We start from the raw sequence: 15,277 nt of genomic DNA, 5'->3' as shown, positions 1-15,277 counted from the left end.
TTCTTCTTTTGGCGGGGTTGTTGCCAACGCGCACATGCGCGTATTTTTCACGTTCATTTTCCAGGCAGACGGTGAGTCGCGCACGTATTTACCAACTGTGCTTGCCCCGTGTGTTGCGTACCCCTTCAGAGGTCATTGTAGGTTGCGTGTAACACGCGTACGTTCATTTTTGTGTTTCCGGGTGCCACAGCGTAGTGCGGGTTCATTTTTCCATGCACATGGTCTACGTGGGGTTGCGTGCACATTATTTTCTGTTTTTGGGGTGCCTGTGCGTTGCGTGACCCGTCATATTTCTCCAGGGTCACATACAGCCTTGCTAGAGCACTAGGGTACGAATTCCATCTAGTAACCTACCCCTTTGACCCCCAATTGCCCAGGACAATTGTTTACTGCAACTCCCATACGCACAACAACATCAGTGCCATGGTTGGTAGGCGACCAAGCGGTAAGGGTGGCAAAGGTGGCCGAGCCTCAAGAGGTGGGAGTGGTGGGCGCGGTAGGGGACGTGGCCGGGATTTGCAGGGTAACCCTAGCCCCCCATGTGTGGAGGACCAGTCAGGGACACCCATGCCCCCCCATAGTTGAGGGAAACGTGGCTGACACTATCTCTGCTGAGCCCTTGTTGGAGCGGCCCATTGTGGCACCTGACCTGGCACAGGGTGACACCCAGGATGACTTCGAGGTCGGCAAGTCCACACGCGATTTCAGCAGGGTACATGTATTTCTGGGGTGCGGGGAAGTTTTACACGCAATTTCAGCAGGGTACGTGTATTACAGGGGTGCGCGGGAAGTTCCACAAACGCGATTTCAGCAGGGTAGGTGTATTTCTGGGGTGCGGGGAATTTTTACACACGATTTCAGCTGGGTACGTGTAATACAGGGGTGCGCGGGAAGTTTTACATGCGATTACAGCAGGGTACGTGTATTACAGGGGTGCGCAGGAAGTTCCACACGCGATTTCAGCAGGATATGTGTATTTAGTTTTTGCGGGGAAGTTTTACATGCAATTTCAGCAGGGTACGTGCATTACAGGGGTGCGCGGGAAGTTCCACAAGCGATTTCAGCAGGGTACATGTATTTCTGGGGTGCAGGGAAGTTTTACACGCTATTTCATCAGGGTACGTGTATTACAGGGGTGCACGGGAAGTTCCACAAGCGATTTCAGCAGGATACGTGTATTACTGGGGTGCGTGGGAAGTTCCACATGTGATTTCAGCAGGGTATGTGTATTACTGGGGTGCAGGCAACTTTCACACACGATAGGCCCTGTGCGAGAGGGGCACGTGTATTTCGCGGGTGCAGGGGAGTTCTACATGTGAATTGGCATTGTGGGTCCTCCCAGTTGTTCCCTCTACACCCTCCACGGCCCCTGCAGGCAGACCACACCACAGGGGACTACCCTGCACCGCTGGTCATGTCCCGCAGGCATCCCATCCACCATGGGCATGCCCCCCCAGCCAAGCCACATGTCACCTTGCACTACTGATCACCAACGCATTACCCCCTTGCACCCCCACCCCACAGCAGTGTTGGGCACCTGCCAGCAGGCCCCCACTCATGTTCCCATGCACCCCCACCCCGCAGCAGTGTGGGGCACCTGCCAGCAGGCCCCCACTCATGTCCTCTTGCATCCCCACCCCCCAAGCAGTGCAGGGCACCTGCCAGCAGGCAACCACTCATGTTCCACTCATGTCCCCTTGCACCGCCACCCCCGAGCACTGAGGGCACCTGCCAGCATGCCCCTACTCATGTCCCCTTGCACCCCCACCCCCCAGCAGTGCGGGGCACCTGCCAGCAGGCCCCCACTCATGTCCCCTTGCTCACCCACCCCCCAGCAGTGCGGGGCACCTGGCAGCAGGCCCCCACTCAAGTTCCACTCATGTCCCCTTGCACCCCCATCCCCCAGCACTGAGGGGCACCTGCCAGCATGCCTCCACTCATGTCCCACTCATGTCCCTTTGCATCCCCACCCCCCAGCAGTGCAGGGCATCTGCCAGCAGACCCCCACTCATGTCCCCTTGAACACCCACCCCCCAGCAGTGCGGGGCACCTGGCAGCAGGCCCCCACTCATGTCCCCTTGCAGAACCACCCCCCAGCAGTGTGGGGCACCTGCCAGCAGGCCCCCACTCAAGTTCCACTCATGTCCCCTTGCACCTCCATCCCCCAGCACTGAGGGGCACCTGCCAGCATGCCCCCACTCATGTCCCACTCATGTCCCTTTGCATCCCCACCCCCCAGCAGTGCAGGGCATCTGCCAGCAGACCCCCACTCATGTCCCCTTGAACACCCACCCCCCAGCAGTGCGGGGCACCTGGCAGCAGGCCCCCACTCATGTCCCCTTGCACAACCACCCCCCAGTAGTGCGGGGCACCTGCCAGCAGGCCCCCACTCATGTCCCCTTGCATGCCGCTCCGCATCTATCGCATGGCCCAACCGCTGCCACACGGAAGACACTTCCTGTCCAGGGTCCTCCTGCCCTCTGGCCAATGCCTGCCCCTCCGATGTTGATGGCCCCGAGCCATCATTGCTCCCACCTACAGCCTGCTCCTGCTGCTGCTGTCCATGTGCCCTGTCCAATGGTGCCTGCACATCCTCCATCTGCTGGTCTCCAGTTGTGGTGTCCACCCCTGCTGGACCACCAACTCCGACTGTGGCAGGGATGGGCTCTCCACCAAGCTGGCTGTGTTGGTCAGGTCAGGTCCACAGGGGTCCCTGGTGGAATCTGGGCCGGAAGATGATGTGGAGAACGACCGGCGCATAGCCTCCACAGAGGCGGAGAGGTCCGCCAGAGTGCGCGTCACATGTAGGAACCCACCGACCAGGGCCCCTCCCAGCAGTGCCACGTCACGACGCTGCTCTTCGTGATGGCGTGCGTTCTCCGCCCAGGAAGAACGTAAGTCATCACGAATGACACGCGTGCGAAACACGACACCCACCAGGACGGATCCCATACGGTCGCGGGACCTCTCGCCCACAGGTAGTGGAGAGGCAGGTGATATGGCACTCTCCCCTACCTGCGGACGGGCCTGGGAATGGGGGCCTCCCAGCTGGTGCATGATGGTGCAGTCACAGGGTCAAGGACAGCGACATGCACAGGCCCCTCCGCGGGGACCTGTGCTGCCTCCTGACCCTGGCCCTGGACTGCACCACTTGCACCAGTGGTACTAGCCCCACCAGACCCCATGTGCGGCTCAGTAGCGGGCTCCTCCTCCTCTGTGGAGACCACCAACCTGGATGTCTCCACACCGTCTTCCGCCATTGGAAGCCCCTGTGGGGGCTCAACCGGCCCTTCCTCCACAGCCGTTGTGGCAGACGCAGCACCAGCCCCCTCGCTCCCGGATGATGGTAATTCCTGGGAGGGTGGCTGGACCCTGCGTCACCGCCCAGTGGAGGCATCCCCGCTGCTTGGCTCCACAGCGCCGTCTCCACCCTCTTCTTCACTTGACGCTGCGTAGAGGGAGACATAGAACACAAGCATCAGGGTACAGTACAAAATACCCTAGACAGGAAGCAATAACACATGAGTGGCACTGTCAAATGTCACTTCCATCCTGTCATTCCACAACACATGGGTGAACGCACACAACACACATGCAGAAACAGTCCTGGCGCCTGCAATCAACATCAACATCCATGTAGAAGGGCCCCTGTAAACCAAGATGTCACCTTCAAAGTCACATGCATCCATGGCGTTTCAAAGTCACACAGACACTTCTCAGGCACACACACACACATGTGCACCATACATGTACATGACATCAGCACACATTCCTGACCCCCCTCCATGTCCAGGAACAGAGATAGCCATGCCTTCATGTGTGCATTCCACATAGAGCTCCCCATGTTGCATTAAAACACATGCACCAACCATGGGGTTCACACATAACTGGTCTCACATGCCTGACCATGATGTCCCTGCACACACACATCCATACATGGCCTATGTCACACATACAGGCAAGCATCAGACTACCAGCACACTGCAACATGCCCTGTCTCAAACAGCAATGTTTGGCCACTTACCGCTCAACTCCAGACGGGTCTGCCTTCGAAGGATCTGGGCGTGGAGTGCTGGGCCTACACGTTCCAGGACCCTCATCTGGATGGTACTCAGGCATACCCGGCCCCCCTCCACGAGGCGCCGGGCCTTGTGGAGGGTCCTGGACCTGAATTCCTCCCAGCCCTTCTTGACGTGCTTATCCCCTCCACTCATGTCTCCTTGCACCCCCACCCTCCAGCACTAAGGGGCACCTGCCAGCAGGCCCCCACTCAAGTTCTACTCATGTCCCCTTGCACCCCCACCCCCCCCAGCACTGAGGGGCACCTGCCAGCATGCCCCCACTCATGTCCCCTTGCACCCCCAACCCCCAGCACTGAGGGGCACCTGCCAGCAGGCCCCCCCTCATGTCCCCTTGCACCCCCACCCCCCAGCAGTGCGGGTCACCTGCCAGCAGGCCCCCACTTATGTCCCACTCATGTCCCCTTGCAACCCCACACCCCAGCACTGAGGGGCACCTGCCAACAGGCCCCCACACATGTCCCCTGCACCCCCAGCCCCCACCAGTACGGGGCACCCGCCAACAGGCCCCGACACATGTCCCCCAGCCAACACGTCATCACAATCTAGATCCCTGGCCCTTATGGCCAGCCTCCACATGCCAAAGACCTACCCAAGTTTTGCATCCACCCACATAGAAATGCAAATTACATGACACAACCCCAATGGCAAATATGTAAATGAACACATGTCCGTCACACACACACAATGGGTGCAAGTGAATGTCAAAATCCATATCATGACACGCATGAAACCAATGAGCTAATACCACACATCGAAGTATGAAGAAAAAAATGTATTAAAAGCAACATGAATGGAATTAAAAATAAACAAACAACAATGGGACTAAAAAAATAAAAGCTGCATGTCCGTAAAATAATGAAAAACAAGAAATCATAATCCAAAGGAAAGGTGTCCAAAGTCACAGTTAAAAAAATCAAATCCAAGGGAAAATAAAAAGTAAAAACCATTGCTCCATGGTGAACGCAAAAAAAACATATAAAAAAGATGAATTCAATGTAAAACTATGTACAATTGAAGAATCCAGGGTCCATGAGCCCAACTTAAGAAATGAAACCTACCAAAAACTACTACCTAATAAAAAAACTTTATACAAAAATGTGGTCCATTGTCCAAGCGGTCCAAAATGAAGAAAAAACCAAAGGAATACTAACTAAATAACTATTTACAAGGGCAGCGGGCAACTCCAACGGCTCATATGTTGATGTTCTGAGCCAGGACATCATCGAACTCCTGCTCGATGTCCCGGAGGCGGTCCTCTTCCATGGCCCCGAGGGTTCGTAGGGACGATGACATCTGGAACTCCAGGTCCCTGCGAATGGCCTCGAGGCAATCGGCCCGCCTCAGGGCCCTATGCATGGAGTTCTCCGCCCTGACCATTGTGAGCCGTGCCTCTTCCGCCCGCTGCCGCTCCGCATCTATTGCATGGCCCAACCGCTGCCACACGGAAGACACTTCCCGTCCAGGGTCCTCCTGCCCTCCGGCCGATGCCTGCCCCTCCGATGATGAAGGCCCCGAGCCATCATGGCTCCCACCTTGTTGCTGCTGCTGCTGTGCCGCTGCCTATGCTCTGGCTCCTGCTGCCTGCACATCCTCCTCCAGCTGGGGTGCAGTTGTTGAGGTGGCCACCCCTGCTGGACGTCCGACTCCCGACTGTGGCAGGGATGTGTCCTCCACCAGCCTGGCAGCAGGGTCAGAGGCAGCTCCACAGGGCACCCAGGTGACACATGGGTGGGAAGATGGCATGGAGGACGACTGGCGCATAGGGGGTTCAGTTGAGGAGGGGGTCGGAACAAGGTCCAGAAAACGGAGGAATCCAGCCATAGTGAGCTGTCCCAGTAGGTCAACGCGGTCAACGAGCCATGCGAGAAGACGTGCAGTCTCCTCATGAAAAGACTGCAGGTCAGCTCGCATGGCATGTTGACGCAATGCCACCCCACCCAGGACAGGCTCAACCCGGTGCCGAATAGCCACATCCACAGGGAGAGGAAGGCCAGTTGGTGTAAGCCAATCCCCTCCATGAGAATGGGTCTGGACGTAGGGATATCTGCTGGTGCAAGATGATGCAGTCACAGGATCGGGGACAGGATTACACACATGCACCTCCGCGGCGGCCTGTGCTGCTTCCTGTCCCTGCCCCTGCACTGCATCACTAGCACCAGTGGAATCCCCACCTCCAGACCCCGTCTCTGTCCCTTTCACGGCCTCCTCCTCCACCAAACCCCCCACCAACCTGGATGACTCTGTGCCATCTTCCTCCGTTGGGCCCTGTGGGGTCTCAGCTGCCCCTTCGGCTGCCAAGGAGTCCAACTCCAACCTCTGCCTCTTGGACCTCCCCTCGGTAGCTGCGACCTGGGATGCGGCACCAGACTCCTCACTCCCCGACGAGATGACACCCTGGGAGGGGAGCTGGGCCTTGCGTCTCCGGCTGGCGGTGCGATCCCTGCCGCTGTGCTCCACAGCGCCTTCTCCGCCCTCTTCATCAGTTGACTCTGCAGACAGGGAGAGATAGGAGACAGGCATCAGGGCACTGTAAAATGGACTCATACACACATGACAGTTGTACATGAGTGGCATTGTAAAACTTCAGACATGGCATCACAATCCCCAAAACACATGTCATTGCAACTCACACACATCAGCTATTCCACAGCCATATTGCAACAGCCAGCACCATCCATACACATACAACAGCATGAGCAGCCAAAGGTGAGCCAGACATCACATGAAACACAGGAAGTGCACTAGACATGCACACACGCCACCACAATTACATGAATGTGAACCCCTACGCCAACTGTCGCAGTGATGAGATTGGCATCCAGGTCACATCTGGCGATCAGTCTTCTACATATCAGTCTCACATGCATCCATGTTGCATCACTGTTGCACCCATGTCAAATACACACACATGCACATGTACACGGTGCAGATACTTCCAGCTGGAACCAACATCCATGTGTGACACCAGAAACATGCCAATTTACATACACAATAATCCAAACATGTGTGCTCCCACATCTGCATTTGGCCTGCATGCTTACCCACACATACACCATCCATGTATCTCACACATGAAAGGACTTGCATGTGTCAGCCTCACAGCCCTGTACATACACATCCATACACGGCTCTACAAAACAACATGTACAACGTGCACACTAGTGGCACACCACCACACGCACAGCTTCCAATAAGTATGCATGTATACTTACCGCTCGACTCCAGACAGGTCTGCCTCTCAAGGACCTGGACGTGGAGCACTGGGCATATGCGTTCCAGGACCCTCATCTCATGTTCCGACAGGTGGCCCCGGCGCCCCTTAGCATCCGCTGCCTTCAACAGGCCCGGGCCTTGTTGATGGTTCTGGACCTGAAGTCCTCCCAGCACTTCTTGACATGTTGGAAGTCACGCACTGCCACCCCCTCCGCGTTGATGGCAGTCACGATGTCCATCCAGATCCGAGTCCGTCCTTCCTTGTCAGCGGCCGACCTTCCGGAGAGGCCATCATACTGCCCCAGGACTTGCTCCACCAGGACACCAAGTTCGGTGGCAGTGAAGCTGGTGGCCCTCTGCCTCTCTGGCTGGGGGTTGCCAGTGGTGCCAGATGGTGTAGTGCCCGACATGGCAACCCCAGAGGCAGGAGTGGGTGGGCAACTGGGTCCTGGGACTGGGCTGTGGAGCGATGGAATAGCAGTCGGGAGTCTTCGGTTCCAGCAGGGGTGGTCACAGCAACAGCACCCTGGGCTGACGTGCAGGCAGCAAATGGCAGCGCACGTGGGCATCAGGCAATCAGGCAGCAGCAGATGGCAGGTGGGAGTGTGCTCGGCGCTTTGGGGGGCTGTAATTCGGCCTTCTGTGCAGGAGCGTGGTCTTCCGTGTGCGAACGCGTGGCCAGCTTGATACGGAGTGATTTGGCACGTGACAATCTAGCACGTCAGTGTGTAATTTGAGGAAAGGCCCTTAGCGCGTAAGCACGTCAGCACGCACACGCGATTTCATTGGACCAAAGGCCCTTAGAGCGTAAGCGTCTCTGTGACGTGCGCGCGCGGGCATTTCCCTGAACCCGGGTGCATGTTGCACGTCCAAGAACTGCACGTCCGAGTGTCAGCTCGTGTAATTGGAGGAAAGGGCCTTAGCACGTATACGCGGAAGTGACGTTGGACGTGTGGGCATGTTCAAAAGGTAAGTGTAGGACATCATTTCCTTGTGCATGCTTTTCGTGGAGAGGGAGTGTGTGAATTCTGTACTTCTTGTCGGTTCACACACGATTTACTTCACAGCGTTTCTAGTTCGTACTCCCTGTTACCTCTGACAGCTTTTTTCTGATTTTCTGTTGGGCCTGTTTCCTCAAACAGCGTTCACTTCTTCTTTTGTCCTGTCTCCTCAGACAGTGTAAAATTCTTCTTTTGGCGGGGTTGTTGCCAACGCGCACATGCGCGTATTTTTAACGTTCATTTTCCAGGCAGACGGTGAGTCGCGCACGTATTTACCAACTGTGCTTGCCCCGTGTGTTGAGTACCCCTTCAGAGGTCATTGTAGGCTGTGTGTAACACGCGTACGTTCATTTTTGTGTTTCTGGGTGCCACAGCGTAGTGCGGGTTCATTTTTCCATGCACATGGTCTACGTGGGGTTGCATGCACATTATTTTCTGTTTTTGGGGTGCCTGTGCGTTGCGTGACCCGTCATATTTCCCCAGGGGTCACATACAGCCCTGCTAGAGCACTAGGGTACGAATTCCATCTAGTAACCTACCCCTTTGACCCCCAATTGCCCAGGACAATTGTTTACTGCAACTCCCATACGCACAACAACATCAGTGCCATGGTTGGTAGGCGACCAAGCGGTAAGGGTGGCAAAGGTGGCCGAGCCTCAAGAGGTGGGCGTGGTGGGCGCGGTAGGGGACGTGGCCGGGATTTGCAGGGTAACCCTAGCCCCCCATGTGTGGAGGACCAGTCAGGGTCACCCATGCCCCCCATAGTTGAGGGAAACGTGGCTGACACTATCTCTGCTGAGCCCTTGTTGGAGCGGCCCATTGTGGCACCTGACCTGGCACAGGGTGACACCCAGGATGACTTCGAGGTCGCCAAGTCTAGGCCACGTGTGGCAGTGCAAGTTGGTGTCACCAGGACACATGGATCAGGGGCAGCTATGTCATCTGCTGCCCCGAGTAGGCAGGGTGGGGAGGCTGCAGGGGCAGCTGCAGCTCCATCCACCCCAGCTCTGACTCTCCCAGCCAGGGCAGTGTTGGTCCCAGTCCATCTTGCTAACATTCCCCCTGACTATTTCACACTTCAGCCAATGCCTGCACCAAGTCCCATGCTCAGTGTGCATTCCCACACTCCAACTACCCAGTCCACCGGTGCTCCTGCCCCTAGTAGCCAGAGCGGCGTAGGCCATTCAGGATCCCCACCACCTTCCAAAAGAAAGAGGAAGAGTGCCCGTCCACTACAGGCTGATACCCCAGAGATGGCTACGCAGTCCGGCACGCCAAGGAAGCCTAGCTTCAATGATGCCGAACGTGATGCACTTGTGCAGTATGTGTCTGCACATGACAGCGAAATGTTGATCACTTCAGGGTGCAAGACCACACCTGCTCAATGTCAGGCACACTGGCAGACCCTCGCGGACATCATAAGTGCCTTTGGATTTGTGAGGCGCACAGCTGGTGAGTGCTACAAGCGCTGGAATGACCTTAAGCGCAGGGCAAAGAAAAAGCTGGCCTCAAGTCCTGCTGCTACTCTGGTGACTGGAGGTGGGTCTCCACAAGAGGACATTGAACTCACTGTACATGAGTCTGTTGCTGGGACCTACGTCACAGAGGAACAGATCCAAGGTGTGGGAGAACTGCCAGATTACGAGGCATTGTCCGGTGAGTGCACATGCGTGTGTGTGTGATCCATGTGTATGTTGTGTGTGTCAGGGGTTCTGATTGAGTGCCAGGTGAGGGTGTGTGTGCCTGAGTGGTTTGGGTCACCCATGTGCTTCATCCAAAACATTCTGCGCCCCTGGATTTGGGTATTACAGTATCCCTTCTGCCCACAGTAGACATTTTGTGCAACATCACGCCAGTTGCCCTTGAAGTGGCAGCTTGCAACAACATTGTTGCGTATTTCTCAGTGTTCATTCAGGCTGATTGTTTCGATTCCACCACTTTCACTACGCATTTCTCAGCCCTATTGTCAAACAATATGTGACATGCCTATGGTACATGCCATCTGTGTGATGGCATGTCATGTATGTGGATTGGACATGCCACTCACAGGCCAATGTGTGATGGCACTGCTAGCCAGCATGCAGCTAATGTGTTGCTCTTCCATCTTGGTGTCATCAGTGTCTGACATTTTCCTCCCCTTCAAACTCAGTGACAGTGCATGCATGGGAGGGTTATAGTCATGTGGGACATGTGTCAATCAAGTACTAGTTCTGTAGCTTGTGAGGCCTAATTGTGTGCCATGGTGCTAAAGCCTGTTTCCATTTTTTGTCTTTCATGTTTTTGCAAGGGATGACACACTTGATGCTGTTGAGGGTGAGGAGATGGTGCAGACCCAGGAGGGATCTCAGGCACGATCGGGCACCAGTGGGGGACGGGGTGTGGTGGTGGGTGAGAACCCACTCTTGCTGCAGACGGTTCTCTCCAGGGGTGTCTCTGGGTGCACCTCCCCAGACCTCTATTCAGGTGTTGATTCGGGTGATGAGACCTATGTGGCTTCGCAGGTAGGTGTTTCTGGGAGGGATTCTGTTCTGTCCGACCCACCTGCACCAGGGGTACAGCCCACTATGGGGATGTCAGTGTTGGTAGGTCCGCCTTTGGTGGTTACGGATGCAGGGCCACACTCCGCAACATCTGATCCTGTTCCTGGGCCAGCAGATCAGAGGGGGAATGCAGTCCTGCAGCCTCAGCAGTGCTGACACAGCAAGGCACAGTTTGCCTTGCCCCAGACAGGTGTGGTGCCCGCCAACGCGGTCGCCGTACGCCACCAGGTAATACCGCATGGGAGAAATCCATATACGGTATGGTAAACCAACAGGCAGCAGCACCTGAGATGGTGGCTCAAGCTATGGAGAGGGTGGCCACTTCCATTGTCCCCCCAGAAAGGCAGATGGAGCAACTACAGCAGGCAACAGACTCCATTTGCCGATCACTCAGGGGGGACATGTTGGCGTCCAACAGGGACAGACGGGCAGCCCTGGACACTCTGCGGGAAGCCATTTCTTTAGAGTCCCAGGACCACCAGGAAGCCCTGAGGGTAGAAGTCAATCACCTCAGGCAGACTCTTGCGGACCTTGAGGCTTCCACTGTCAGGAGGACAGAACAGCTGCTGGAGCGGGTCCCACATACGCTCTCAGCAGAGATGCAGGCAACTCGGGAGGAGGTCTGGGCATCAAGTCAGGTGGTGCATGGGGATCTCTGCACCATATTCTTCCAGAACAAGACCTTCCACAACCGCTTGCTTGCTGCCATGGAGGACCAAAATAGGGCTTTGCGTGGGCTGCCTCCCATAGCACCACCACCTCCTGTGGCGGTAGCAGCACAGAGTGATGAGAGTGACCACAGCGATTCTGATTCTCTCACGATAGCTTAGCTGTGCAGGCCATGAGCCCATGGAGGTGTTTTTTTTCGAAACATCCACACAGGTGGCTGTTGGTGTACACCCTGTCCTCGGATCTCCTGGGTGGCCTCCCCCATACCTCCTGTCCCCCACATGGCCATTTTTGATTTTTGACTTTTGATTTTTGGTTTTTGGTTTTTGGTTTTTGATTTTTGATTTTTGGTTTTTGAGTTTTTGTTACAGTGTGTTGCCTTGTGTGGCTCCCGTGGGCATCCACTGTATTCCGGCTGGGCACATGCAGGCTTGTCCTGAGTTTGGGTTAGATGCTTGGGTTCGTGAGACACGCACCCCTGCTGCTTCCTGTTTCCATGGGCTTGCAAAGGGTGTGCCCAAGTGACAGTGACTTACACAGTGACGTTGGACTCCCATGACATATGTGGGCAGTCTGTAGTCAATACTGTGTATACATTCCTAGTGCATATTGTTGTAGTATTGTACACTGCGTGGTGTATTGATGTGTGCTTGTGCATCCATGTCTCCCTCCTAATTTGCAGGTTCATTCCTCATGTCTTCACAAGGCTGTCTACTTTGGAGATGGAGTTCATGTTGTAAGCAGTGCACTTCCAGATTTGCGTGGCACCAACACTGTACAGTTGAAAGTGGTCGATGTGCTAGCATCACCAGGTTGTAAGACTACGTATCCTTTAATTTAGTACTGTCATGTGAATGCTATGTTTGGGGTTGGCTAGCTGCATTTTATTGTGGTAAGTATTTGGTCATGTGTGTTGTAAGTTCTACATTAATGGGAGCATATTGTGTGTGGCCATTTTCCATTCGGGACACTGTACTTTGTGACACTTGTGTAATGTTTTGGGGATTCCTTTGTTTGCTCTCACATAGCATGACATGCCATGGTGTGTTGGGTGGCGGTGCTGGGGAGGGTTTGGGTGACATGGCACAGTTGTTATGTTGTATCTTACAAGGGGGTAATGATTTTAGCAGCATAGAAGTGTGTCTTTTGATGATGCAGCACTGGTGGTGTTTGTGTAGGTAGGGATGCACACAATGGAACACTTCCAGGTGAACAATCTCAGGCTGGTATGGTTGTGACAGTTGACTATCACTTGACTCATCATCATTGATAGTCAGCTGGTATGTGCCAGGGCTGTGTGCACTCCACAGGGGTGTGATTTTAGGTGAAGTAATTAGTCACCAGCTGCGTACGGGCTGCCTCACCCTGTGCCCTTTCCCCTCCCATACGCAGCGGGCGTGCATGTGGTTGGGGATGTGGGGGCACCACCATGTCCACGGCCAGGCCCTGGCGTGTTGCAACATTATGTAGGACACATGCTGCCACTATGATCCTGCACACTACTGGGGGAGTGTATAACAGCTGCCCGCCAGAACGGTCAAGGGAGCAAAAGCGTGACTTGAGCACTCTGAATGTGCGCTCCACTATGCCCCGGGTTGCAATGTGGGCTGTGTTGTATCTTACCTGGGGTGGTGTGGTGGAGTTCTGAATTGGCGTCATCATGTGGGTGCTCAGAGGGCGGGCACTGTCCCCTGGGGAAGTGGTGATGGGTATCATTAGTGGGGTTGTGACATTACTCAGTATCTGACATGCATGCATGTACAGCGGCATTTATACTCACCAAGCAGCCATGTATCGCCATGCCGCCCAGCTTCTAGGTCTCGGTTTAGGGTTGACATTCTGTAAATGAAACTGTTGTTGGTGAACCCTGGATAGTTGGCATATACTGAGGTGATGATTCCCTTGGCATCACATACTACCTGGATGTTGATGGAATGCCAGTGCTTGCGGTTTCTATAGATGTGCTTCGATGCCCTGGGGGGACGTAGAGCCACATGGGTGCAATCAATGGCACCTAGCACTTTGGGGGATTGTGCCACCCCGTAGAAATCCTGGGCGGCAGCCTGCCTTTCTGCAGATGTTCTGGGCAGGTATGTGTGCCTGTGGACTGATGGGCGTGTAGTGATGATGGCCAAAACCTGGTGTAGGCAGCGTGACTGCGTGGCCTGTGACACCCCCCACTGTGGCACTTATCCACTGAAATGATCCAGTGGCCGAGAAGTGCAGTACATTAAGGACCTTCTCCAGGGGGCTGAGTGCTTGGGAGCACAGGGTGGGTGATGTGAGGTCATCCTCCCACTCACTGACCAGGTCGAGTATTATGTGAGGTGGAAACCTGTATCTCCCATACACCTGGTCATCAGGCATCCCAAAAAGACTGGTTCTGGGTGTAAAAATTCTGGCCCTGACTATCCTCCTCCTCCTCCTGCAGTATCTCACGGCCACTGCTGCTAGGAATGGTATATTCATCCTAGCGTCTGAGCTTGTTTGTTGTTTGCGCGCACTTTTATGCTGAGTGGGTCGACGTACGCCTGCTTCCTGCTGGCGTACGTGTTTCCGGATTGGCCGTCTTTTTGGGTGCATGTCTTAGCCACGTTCGATTCCATGAATACGTGTTGTAGGCGAGCACGTGCAGCTTCCCGCGCACCCCAGTAATACACGTACCCCGCTCGGCCAGGCCCTATCGCGTGTGAAACTTCACGCAAACCCCTGAAATACACGGACCCAGGCCAATCGCGTGTGACACTTCCCGCGCACCCCAGTAATACACGTACCCAGCTCCCCCAGGCACGATCGCGTGTAGAACTTCACGCGCACCCCTGAAATACACGTACCCCGCTCCCCCAGGCCCGATCGCGTGTAAAACTTCCCGTGCACCACAGTAATACACGTACCCGCTCACCCAGGCCCGATCGAGTTTGAAACTTCACGCGCACCCCTGGAATACACCTACCCCGCTCCCCACGGCACGATCGCATGTAGAACTTCACACGCACCCCTGGAATACACGTACCCCACTCCCCCAGGCCCGATCGCGTGTAAAACTTCCCACGCACACCCGAAATACACGCACACGCTATTTTTCACACAGCGGGTGTCGCTGTTTGTCGCATACCGCTTTGCACGTCATTTGTCATAGGGGGCCACAGTATGGGACATTCATCAGAGCTGTATATTCGCACATTTTGGCGCAGATTATTTTCCAGCGCAGGGACGCTACCACCTGCCTTCATGTGGCGGACGGGTTTGGGTCTGTGCGCCTCTTTGCCCATGCGCTGGTTTGCCCTATTCGATTCCATGAATATGTGTTGTAGGCGAGCGTGTGGGTGTTCCGCGCACTTGCCTCCTGTACTTCCCCCGTGATGCCCACATTTTCCCGGGTTGTTCCCCATTCCGAGTGTTACGCCCCGTGCGCCGCCTACTTTTGCTATGTGCGCCACACTATGTGCGCTTTCGCTGTGGCCTTAGCGTACGCCACCAGATGACCTGTGCGCCGGCATGCGCCGCGCACTTTTTCAGCGCACATCCCTGATTTTACTCGCGCACAGACTTCCATGAATAGATGTGCACTGGTTTCCCTGCGATATTTGCACTTGCACTGCGATTTTTGCTCTTTCACTGCGAATCGCACTTTTTTGCACGCTTGCGCCGAAATTTTCAGCGCATATTAATTCCATGAATCGGCCGGCAAATATCTTGTGGACACGCACCTGTTGTCTAGCTGGTGTTACCCTGCTCATGAGAAACTTCTCCTTCACAACAGTTAATTGCA

The sequence above is a fragment of the Ambystoma mexicanum genome, chromosome 11 (assembly GCF_040938575.1).
Source record: "Ambystoma mexicanum isolate Mex_15411 chromosome 11, UKY_AmexF1_1, whole genome shotgun sequence".
NCBI classification, from domain to species: Eukaryota; Metazoa; Chordata; class Amphibia; order Caudata; family Ambystomatidae; genus Ambystoma; species Ambystoma mexicanum.
Note: the sequence above shows the minus strand (reverse complement) of the source record.